Source organism: Coptis chinensis, chromosome 8 (genome assembly GCF_015680905.1).
Source record: "Coptis chinensis isolate HL-2020 chromosome 8, ASM1568090v1, whole genome shotgun sequence".
Lineage (NCBI taxonomy): Eukaryota > Viridiplantae > Streptophyta > Magnoliopsida > Ranunculales > Ranunculaceae > Coptis > Coptis chinensis.
In genome coordinates, this window is record NC_141463.1 from 3,314,344 (window position 1) to 3,325,273 (window position 10,930).

Sequence of the window (10,930 nt, forward strand, 5' to 3'; positions counted from 1 at the left end):
AACTTAGGAACTGAAGACGATCCTAAATTCGTCTATGTATGGGCTAACTTTGATCCTACACTCAAGGCCCAGCTTGTAAACTTTTTATCCATGAATAAAGATGTTTTTGCTTGGTTGTATATTGATGTACCGGGTATAGATCCTAATGTTGCATGTCATAGACTAAATGTCAACTCTAATGCTCGACCAGTTCGACAGCGACCTAGGAGACTATCACTGTGGTTTCAAAAAGCAATCAACGATGAGGTCGACAAACTCAAACAAGTTGGTTTCATCCAAAAGGTCGATTACCCCGAATGAATCACTAACATAATAGCAATTCCAAAGAAGAATGACACAGTTCGCCTTTGTGTTGACTTCACCAATGTCAATCAAGAAACACCTAAGGACAACTTTCCTTTACTTAGAATCGATCAACTTGTGGACCAGACCTGTGGCCACGAGCTCCTATCCTTCATGGGTGCATATAGTGGGTACAACCAGATACCACTCGCTGAAGAAAACCAAGAGAAGACGTCATTCATTACAGAACAGGAAATTTATTGCTACAACGTCCTCCCATTCGGTCTCAAGAACGCTGGAGTGACTTATCAACAGCTGGTCACTAACATGTTCTAGGACATGTTAGGGAATACCATAGAAGTCTAAATCGATGACATGGTTGTCAAGAGCAAGAAAGCAGGTGAGCACCTCACTCACCTCGAGCAAGCGTTCTCCAGATTACGCCGAACTCGAATGAAGATGAATCCAGAAAAATATCTTTTTGGAGCGTCTTCCGAGAAGTTTATGGGGTACCAAGTATCATAGAGGGGGATCAAGGCTAACCCAGACCAAATCCGAGCGTTCTTAGACATGCTTGATCCACAAACAAAGAAGCAAATACAGAAGCTATCAGGAATGGTTGCAGCACTTAACCGATTCATATCCAGGGCATCCGACAAATGCCAACCGTTCCTACAACTCCTTAAAAAAGGTGAACAGTTATCGTGGAACGACCAGTGCCACCAAGCGTTCTCCACCCTCAAAGAATACCTGACAACACCTCCCGTCCTAGCAAAACCAACAGATGGGGAAACGCTCGGGCTTTATCTAGCAATATCAGACTTTGCTATCAGTTCGGTTCTCTTCAAAGAGGACAACAACTCAGAGAAACCGATCTACTTTACAAGTAAGACGCTAACTCCGGCTGAAAAGAACTACTCCTACATTGAAAGAGCAGTACTCGCATTGTTATATTCTGCAAGGAAGTTCAGACCTTACTTTCAAGCGCATCCAATCAAAGTACTCACTGACCTCCCACTGAATAAAATCCTTCACAAGGAGAACAAGACAACTCGCATGGCAGTATAGGCTGAAGAACTCGGGGAACACCACATCGAGTTCGTCCCACGCACTTCTCAGAAAGGGCAGGTCATTGTAGATTTCCTAGCCGACTTCCCTGTTGAAGACCTAAATTGGGAACCAGAAATAGATATCTCATCCACAAAGAAAAATGACAAAACCATCTGGTCTCTCTATGTGGATGGATCTAGCAACCCCAGAGGAAGTGGAATCGGAGTTGTCTTAGTGTCACCAGATGAAGCAATGATGGAGAAATCAGGTCGCATCGACTTTGTGATCTCCAACAACGAGACAGAGTACAAGGCATTAATCATGGGGCTTCGAATGGCGCTACAACTTGATGTACAAGAGCTCTAGGTCTTTAGTGACTCGCAACTGGTTGTTCGCCAGGTTGCTAAAGAGTACACTACCCATGAAGGTAACCTTTTTAAATACCTTCAAGTTGTTTATCGGTTACTTCCTTCTTTCAAGAAAGCCACAATACATCATTTTTTGCGTGACAAAAATCGTCACGTAGACAGTTTAGCTTACCTGGCTACCCAAACACGGAACTGCGCCCCTAGGCAGTTACTCATTGAATTAATTGACTGACTTGCTTACCAAGCTGAACACGTCCTAGAAGTCAGCGACCTGTGCCTACTCTCTGAAGATCAGATGAGTCAAACATGGATGCAACCCATCATATAGTACATCCAGCATGGTACACTCCCAGAAGAGCGTGCCAAAGCCAGACAAATTCCATATCAGGCATGCCGTTATTGCTTGGTCAATAACAAGTTATTCCGAAAATCTGCTGGCGGACCTCACTTAAGGTGCATAAGCCCAGAACAAGGTCAATTAACTAGACATCTTTCTCTTGTCACTCACACCTCTAATGATAAACAACAAGACGCACGACCTAACAACTCAACAACGAAAAGCAAAGATGAAGCAGAGAGTCGAAGATCAACAATGGCAGAAAACTAACCTAAAGGTTCTTGATGTAGTGATTTTTTTTGGAAAGATAGGCAAGAAATGGCGATTTAGATAGCCAGCGTTGTTTTTGTATAACTGCCCCTCTAGTTCCCAAAGCATTATGATTACACCCTAGCCCTAGCCACACACGACTTCCAAAAAGCTGTCTTGTCTTTTCGAATCTCGAAAAAATGGGGTGGCACATTTTCTCTTCAACTACTCAGATTTGCTCACGTGCCATCCACGTGCTAGCTATAGCCGCACACCGGTTCGTCAAACAGCACGGATCAATCTCTGTTGGTCATCGGGTGTTTCCATTTACATCAGTTCATCTCTTCTTGCATGCTCAACACGCGCTACTATGTTCTCTCAGCAGATCGCGTCAATGAACTGCACGACCTACTGAGAGGGGGTTGTGTGAGGAAGTGATATTCTCATTCAGGAATATCAAGCACGTGCTCAGCATGGTGGAAGTACCACACTGACCTCTGACCTGGTTCTCCAACCTACATCATTAGCTCGCGTGCACGAGCTACGAGATCGCTCCAGAACAGATCGTTATCACTACGCAGATCGTTCTATATCATGACTAAGCCTATCTTCTAGAAGTAATCATTACCAAAGCTGCACTTACACAAACCACTGCCGCAAGCTACTAACCACTACTACTAATCCCCATCATTACAACATTCCTGCCAACACCATTCTCACACTCCTTCTCAATCTCCACCCTACATTTGTGTTGGTCTTTACACGTGTTGGGTTAAAATTCACTTTCACCATCTATAAATACCTCCCATATGAACTAGGGCTGTCAATGGGCCGGGACAAGCCCGAAGCCCGATTGAATCCGAACCGATAAGATAAGGACTTAGACTTTAAATTTAGCCCGATAAGATTATTGGGCAGTCCGACATACCTATGTCTGATCCGATAATGGCCCGGCCCGAAATCTATAATAGTTTATGTGTTTTATATTTAATATTATTAATATATCTATTATATTTACTGAAAGTTGACATAGAAAATTAGAAGCCATATTGGCTAGTATTGTGTTTGCTACACAAGAGTTGTGGGTTCGATTTTTACCACTTACAAGTTTAATTAAATTTTAGACAAAAATAACAGTTCTCATGTATTGCTAACGGACCTAGGCCTGGCCCGAATCCAAACTTGCCCAATAGGACCTAGGTCGGGCTTGGACTCAAAATATCAAATATGATTTGGGTCGGGCCTGGACCTAGGTGTGTCCTATTCAGGTCCGGCCCGTTGACAGCCCTAATATGAACTACACCAGACCTGATTCTTCTCTCCCCCAAAAATCGAGAGAGAAATACGTAGGCAGTTCGCTCAAAGAACGAACTCGGTCTGTCCAATAATCAATCCATTTTCCCCACTTCATCTTGTATGTGAAAGAATACTAAAACACTCCTTTACACACCCACTTGGCCACTTGGTTACTAGGACATTTGGTGGAGGATTGGAGGATCATACAGTGGTTTTACCAAAAAAAAAAAAAAACATTCAACACCCACGTGTCAAACGCCACAGGGACAAGATCTAAACAACGAACCACAATTTCCAATACTCCATCAAAATCACTGAATACAGTGCCTCCATACCAACTTCTCTTTTCCCACATAAGAAAGCAACAGAGAGAGTAATTTAATATGCACTCATATATATAAAATAAACAAATAAACCTACAACATAATAATCAAATGGACGTGGCGAGATCATCACTTTATAACTGCGTAGTGAATTTTCTTCTATAAAAGAACTACTTGTTATCCGCATTTGATCTGTTTCATGAACTTCTAGCTGGATGATGGAAGAGATGCACACATACACTATTAGACTTAAATAATTATTATCATATCCACATCAGTTCCCGCCTATCAGATCTCTCGTCTCAACACTCTTCATGGTGCAAACCTGTTTTCACCATTTTAATTTAATTTGAAATTGTTTACTCCGGCCATATCACATTGTTTTGAATAATGAGCACTGCATTCTAATTGGTCAATATAAAACTAATGTTACTTCACATTTTTCTTCTGTGTTTCTTCCTTTAAACTTTAACCCGAGTTCATATGTCAAGCTTTACATGTGTTTATCATAATGTTGATTGAAATTATTGCATACATCATTGCATTCCTAAGCTAGGTAGTAACATCATATTATAATTTTATTTACGCCTAGTAACATCATGTTATAATTTTATTTACGGCGATTTGACATTGTAATGTTTAATTTTGTTTTGAAAAATTTATAGAAACTTGTTAGGGATTAACTCTTCTTGGTTAGGGAATTGTTATTCATAATAAATAAGATCGAGTTATTGACCAATTTAGATTTTCTGTTTCTTTGTTAATACTCAAGAGGTCAAGGAGTATAAGGTGGAAAACCTCGAGAGGTCAAGGAGTGTAAGGTGGAAAAGATGAATAGACCTCGGAGAAAGGCTCGGGAATCGGAAGAAATCTATAAAGCGGTTTAATCTGAGATTTTACTCATATAGGATTCCTTTAGATTATCTTACTTGTATATTAATATTAAAAACTAGTAACATCATGTTATAATTTTTTTTACGATATGATATTAGAATGTTTAATTTTGTTTTGAATTTTTTTAGAGAAACTTGTTATTAGGGATTGACTCTTCTAATTGTTATTGGTATATGTGGCGATGTTGATCTTGTACCTGATTGATAAGACCGACTTATTTATCAATCCCTTCTTCTTCTTCTATTATTATTACTAGCAAAATGCACGTGCTAGCACGTGGTTAATATTGAAAAGTAAAGAAGAAGCACAACAAATATAATAGTTTTAGGTAGATAGCAGATACGTACTTGGAAACTCACATTATAGATTTGCTTATTTTGTTGCAGCTCCTATAAATGAGAACACGTTGATGTAATATATCTTAACCAAAACAATAAATAAATAACACATGCATTGATGTGTGTAAGCACGTTATCTAAGATTAAAAATGTGTATACTTGTATATCTGTGCAACATTTTCCAAGATCCAATTCATTTCAATGCAACAACCAGAAAGTATAAAAAAAGTGTTAACAAAACACCATCATTGACATCTTACAATTAGTATGACATCTTGAATATAGTTTGAACACACTATTACATCCTAAATTAGTATATTACATCTTCCAATATCTATGTGCGGTTACTGTACAAAGCCAGTGTACTTTGGATCCCACACAATTTCTGAAGGATCATCAGTCCTGCATTAGATAGTCCTACTTGGCACACACGAAAGGGAGAAGTGTAGGCTTATTTTAGTCCCATGCCCTTGTTGGTGGAAAGGTTTCATGAGGTATGACCGTTACAATTTAAAAACAATTAAGTTTACTATCTACTCAAAATTTGAGTGTAAAATCATATTATATGAGATGGTAAGAGTAGCTAAACAGAAACCAAGGTCTGCTTACAGTAGGACTCGGGGTATTCTTTCGGTCACCCAAATACCCAATCAATTTTTTCATGTTACATTTTAACATCTATAATTACAACAGAGGAGTTGGGATGTTCTTCAGTTATGACGTTGACACATATCCTAATATGCTTATGGCTAACTACCCTGCATCTCTGCTACTTATTAACATTAACAGGACTTCATCAGTAAACCTAGGCTGACCTTAGTTGTATTATCTAAAAAATCAAATGAAATATCATTCGAATCAAAGTACGTAACAATCGAAAAATAGAAAAACAAAAAATGGGTGGAAACCTCAACTAAATAGTATAACAGAGTAATAGACCTTCAGGTACATAAACTTAAGTATATATGATATTGTGCATGAAGACACGGATTAGAACAAGTCGAAACCCTTAAAAAAAAAACCCTCAATAACCATTGACATTGACATTTCTGTAAAAAAAATTAAAGTTTGAATTTTCATGCGTTAGAAAATTTTTATTGTGCTTTATTTGACGGGAAGATTAATAATAATTTCAAATTGACAAAACTGGTTTAGTTATTACGTGGATACTTTTTGATAAGCATTTCGAGCTTTTTAACATTTATCTGTATATAATATATTATGTATAGCACGCCCTTTGGGTGCAAATAGAATGAGTCTTTAAGAAACTTGATTGTTTGTAAGCCAATTGGGAGCAATTGAGAAAGATCGAAAAGCATAAACACTACGCATATGCGCTTTTGCCAATTTTATAACCAAACATGGTAAAATAGAACAAAAACAATCACCATTTTAAAGCAAAATATTTGTTCGTCCATGCTTTCTCCAATCATTTTACAACAACGAATACAAAATAAAGAACATGCTCAAAAAGTAAACAGATGAAGTCCTTCCTTTGTCAATTGTCATGTGATGAAGTTGCAGGAACATTTGGTGGTCTAATAAAGTAGCACTTGTGCTAAGTCCAATAGATGAACCTGCAGTCCCAAATGGAACAGTAGTGTACACACCCAGAGATGTATTGCTCGATTTCCACCTTCTTCTTTCCTAATTGGGGAGCTTCACACTATAAAAACATACATATGTGTCGCGCCCATCCAACGCGTCACTCCATAACCTATTGGTGCATTCTCTTCTCTTTGTTGGTCCCTTTGTTTGGTTGTTCTTATTCACCACCTGCAAGTATATGTGCCAGTTAGACTACCATGTAAATAATGTGAACAACTAAATGTGCAAATGACATGTAGGTTTGCTTCAGAAGGCCATTGCGTCCGTCTGTCCCTCCGACGTGATTCTAGACTAATAAAACTTGTTATAAGTTTTTTTTTTCTTTTTTCTTTTGCTTGAGGGTTTAAAAACGTAATGTTGAGTGTAGTGCTATGACCTCAAACCCAAAACTAGATCAACTAGGCTCTGTCATAAGGCTGGTTGTCATGCGAATATTTAATTCAATAGAAGCACATTATTACAATATGAACTTTGGATCGTAGGCACCTGTTGTCATAAGTAGATATTTAGAATTCAAATAATACCTAAATCAAATATGAAGAAGTTCAATGACATGCATGTTTTCATGTTAGTAGCGGCATGTGAGATTGTTGAGTACATAGACAATGAAGTAAAGAAATAAATAACAAATTGAGGATTTTAAAAAAGGTAATACAAACAGAGGGATACATTCATAGATTTCTAAATCGTAGGAACGACATTGATCTCATATGTGATTGAAAGACAATAAAACATAGCTACAAAGCTCCAAATGAGCATCCGCATGGGACTGAAAGGCTTAGGGAGAAAATAGGTTCCATAGAGATGGCCTTATAGGATTTAAAAATCAGAGGTTGTTGTATGACATATCACTGCATATAGTACAACATAATCAGTTCCGTTGTTCCACAGCCAAGAAAAGGAACACTGGCTTGAATAGATGGAGATTAAAACTTCTCTTAAGTCATAGATATACATGTTCTCCACAATATAAAATATGTTAAACAGGGTGAAGAACTGAAAAACACGAAAAGGGTCTAAAATCCATATAGTAGTTCATGAATCATATATAAACACAAAAATCCTCTAGAGAAACTTGACACATCTAAGACTGTATAGCAACTTACCAAGTGAGAGTCCAGAGGAGGTGGGCGGGTTATTGTCGTTATGGTATCAATCCAACCTAATATCATGTGTTATGGTAGCCATAAGGTTTTCCGTCATGCTCAGAGCATAAGCCCATGCTTTGCGATGGCGTTAAACTTTGCACGCATCAAGTCGGTGTAACGGGAGCAATGCTACCCGTGGATTGGAGTTATCCTTCAATACTAGTTCCCACCACTCCTCCCACGGAATTACCACTATGATCTCCTGTCCCTATCAAATAACCAAAGCACACTTCTACTTATAATGATTTATATGCTTCTATACATTAAAGACAAAAAATCATAAGGATATAAAAAAAAGTTTAGTGAAACATATAGAACTGTTTACTTCTTTTTCTTTTTGAAAGTAAAAAATCTCAAATAGCCTCGTTATAGAAGTATCATCTTAATGCAACTATGCAGTACGAAATCACTAAGGAGTAGATAATTTTATAATCCTAACTCTTCTACTTCTGAGGAATTCTTAGGATGGGCATCCCGCAAGATGCTATTAGCATACCTTCTCATTTTCATGTCCTGATTCACCAACCCAGAGATTTCCCATATCATCCTTTAAACAGACTGCAGTGTGACCAGCAAAAGCACCAGTTACACATTTCTCTAATGTCTCAAATCCACCCCATCGACCACGAATCTTTGAGACTGCCAGGAAATCACCGGAATGGACATTGTCTGGATTGATCATTGTAATCCAAGGCTTAGCAAGTTTTCAAATGATGCTCCCATGTGCTTCGTAAAAAGGCTATGTTCCTGGCCTCGACCCCAACCGAGTTTGAAAAGAGAGATAAAACATCGATCGAGACATCAAGGTTCTAAGCATCCCCGATGGCATAAGAAACATAGATATTCGTCTTTGTTTTACGATGAAAAAGCACCAAAACTATCCTCTCTCTCATCGGACATAATGATATTTATATCTTTGCAAAGCAACGAGAAGGGTGAAGAACATACATATTCCAATTTTTCGAGCTCTTCCTATGACTCAATCTCCAATGTATGCTCCCTAGTAGAAAAGTAATAGTCCCAGGTCACCCTATAGGGTGTTGCAAATACATACAAATCCATACAGGTCCAGCTGTGAGCAGCACTTGTTTGAGGAGAAAAAACAAAAGAGAGGGAGAATATAATTGCAAAGTCTGAGTAATGTGAATAATAAGGCAGTGGCCTTTATAGAAAGCCATACAGGATCTAATGCAATACGCCTTACACAAATATCATTCATATTTGTAAGCAAGCAAATTAAAGTTGTCAATCAAATGGTGAAAGATACAAATAACCTATAGACTGCCAAATTACAAAGTTGATGCACTAAAAAAGGGAAGCATGTATGCCATTGTAGCAATTGTACTAAAAGCTTTCATGTAAATGAGGTCGCTATGCAGCCAAAGAAGAGTAAGGTAAGATCGTGTTCTTGAGACTTAAAAGTTCCAAATTCATGCATTGAAAATGTTCTCTCCCATCTTAGGCAACTTAGGAGCATTTAAACATACTAACAGGTGAACAACTTTGTGTCTTTGTGTCTTGTACTCTAATATACTTCGATTTGATATCATTAGTATGTCATGAGTCATTTTACATAAATTTCCACTCACAAAAATATATGTCCACAAAGGAAGAACTTTGTAGTCCGGTGTCAGAATATACTTCTTGATTATATATCCTACATAAACATATGTGATGTGAATTAAAGGCTTAAAAGCAACTTCAATCGACACACCAATGATAAACTAAGGCTAATTCTAATACCATGTAAATAATGTGAACAACTAAATGTGCAAATGATGTGTAGGTTTTCTTCAGAAGGCCATTGCATCCGTCATTCCCTCTGACGTGATTCTATACTAATAAAACTTGTTATAAGTTTTTTTTTTCTTTTTTTGCTTGAGGGTTTAAAAGCGTAATGTTGAGTGTAGTGCTATGACCTCAAACCCAAAAGCTACACCAACCCGGGCTCTGCATCATAAAGGCTGGTTTGTCATACAAATATTTAATTCAATAGAAGCACATTATTACAATATGAACTTTGGGCTGTAGGCACTGCTATCATAAGTAGATATTTAGAATTCAAATAATACCTAACTCAAATATGAAGAAGTTCAATGACATGCATGTTTTCATGTTAGTAGTGGCATGTGAGATTGTTGAGTACATAGACAATGAAGTAAAGAAGTAAAGAACAAATTGAGGATTTTAAAAAAGGTAATACAAACAGAGGGATACATTCATAGATTTCTAAATCGCAGGAACGACATTGATCTCATATGTGATTGAAAGACAATAAAACATATATAGCTACAAAGCTCCAAATGAGCATCCGCATGGGACTAAAAGGCTTAGGGAGAAAATAGTATCCACAGAGATGGCCTTATAGATCTTTAAGACCACAAAACTTGTCTATTCGTTCACAAACTTAATAAGAGAGAAAAATGCATTTGTATGTATGATTTTTGCTAAGGATAGAAAGTTTAAGACAAAAAAAACACCCTTAAAGAATGTCCCTTAAATTGAAGTATTCTACCTCTTGTTTATCAATGACTAAACCACTGAAAAGATAATGTCAATAAACTTATTAACAAAGAAGTACCTCCTTTTTCTTTAAATCAAATGCTTAAGCAAGATTCTAGCAGTCTATGGTAGTCCAGATATCCACATATCAATGCGGAACCTCTTGGACCCATCCCATGTTGCAGTCTTTGCCTGAATACAAAGGTTAACAATGTCTAAACAAATGACATAAAAATTATTTACAAAGAAAAGCATACCTCTGCAGCCTCTACGCATCGTTGGATGAGAACTCAAGCCTAGACAATCATTTCCGAAAAGAGAATAAGCTTTACGAACGACGGGGTGGTTTCATATTTCCATTACCTCCTATAAAAATCACAAGAGCCACTGTCTTTCAACCCAAAATTTACTCTAACTATCTAAAAAAGAATGAATGGTTACTTACCAGAGCTAGGAACATTATGAACCCATTCCTGGAAAGTGAATTCTGAGAGTTGAATTTCAACTGAAGAACGGTCCCATGATTATAACCCAT

At 37.6% G+C, this 10,930-nt stretch overlaps 1 pseudogene; it reads right to left on the bottom strand.

The window, feature by feature from the left end:
• Positions 1-6,675: 6,675 nt before the first annotated feature.
• On the bottom strand, positions 6,676-10,930 carry LOC147479358 (uncharacterized; annotated as a pseudogene).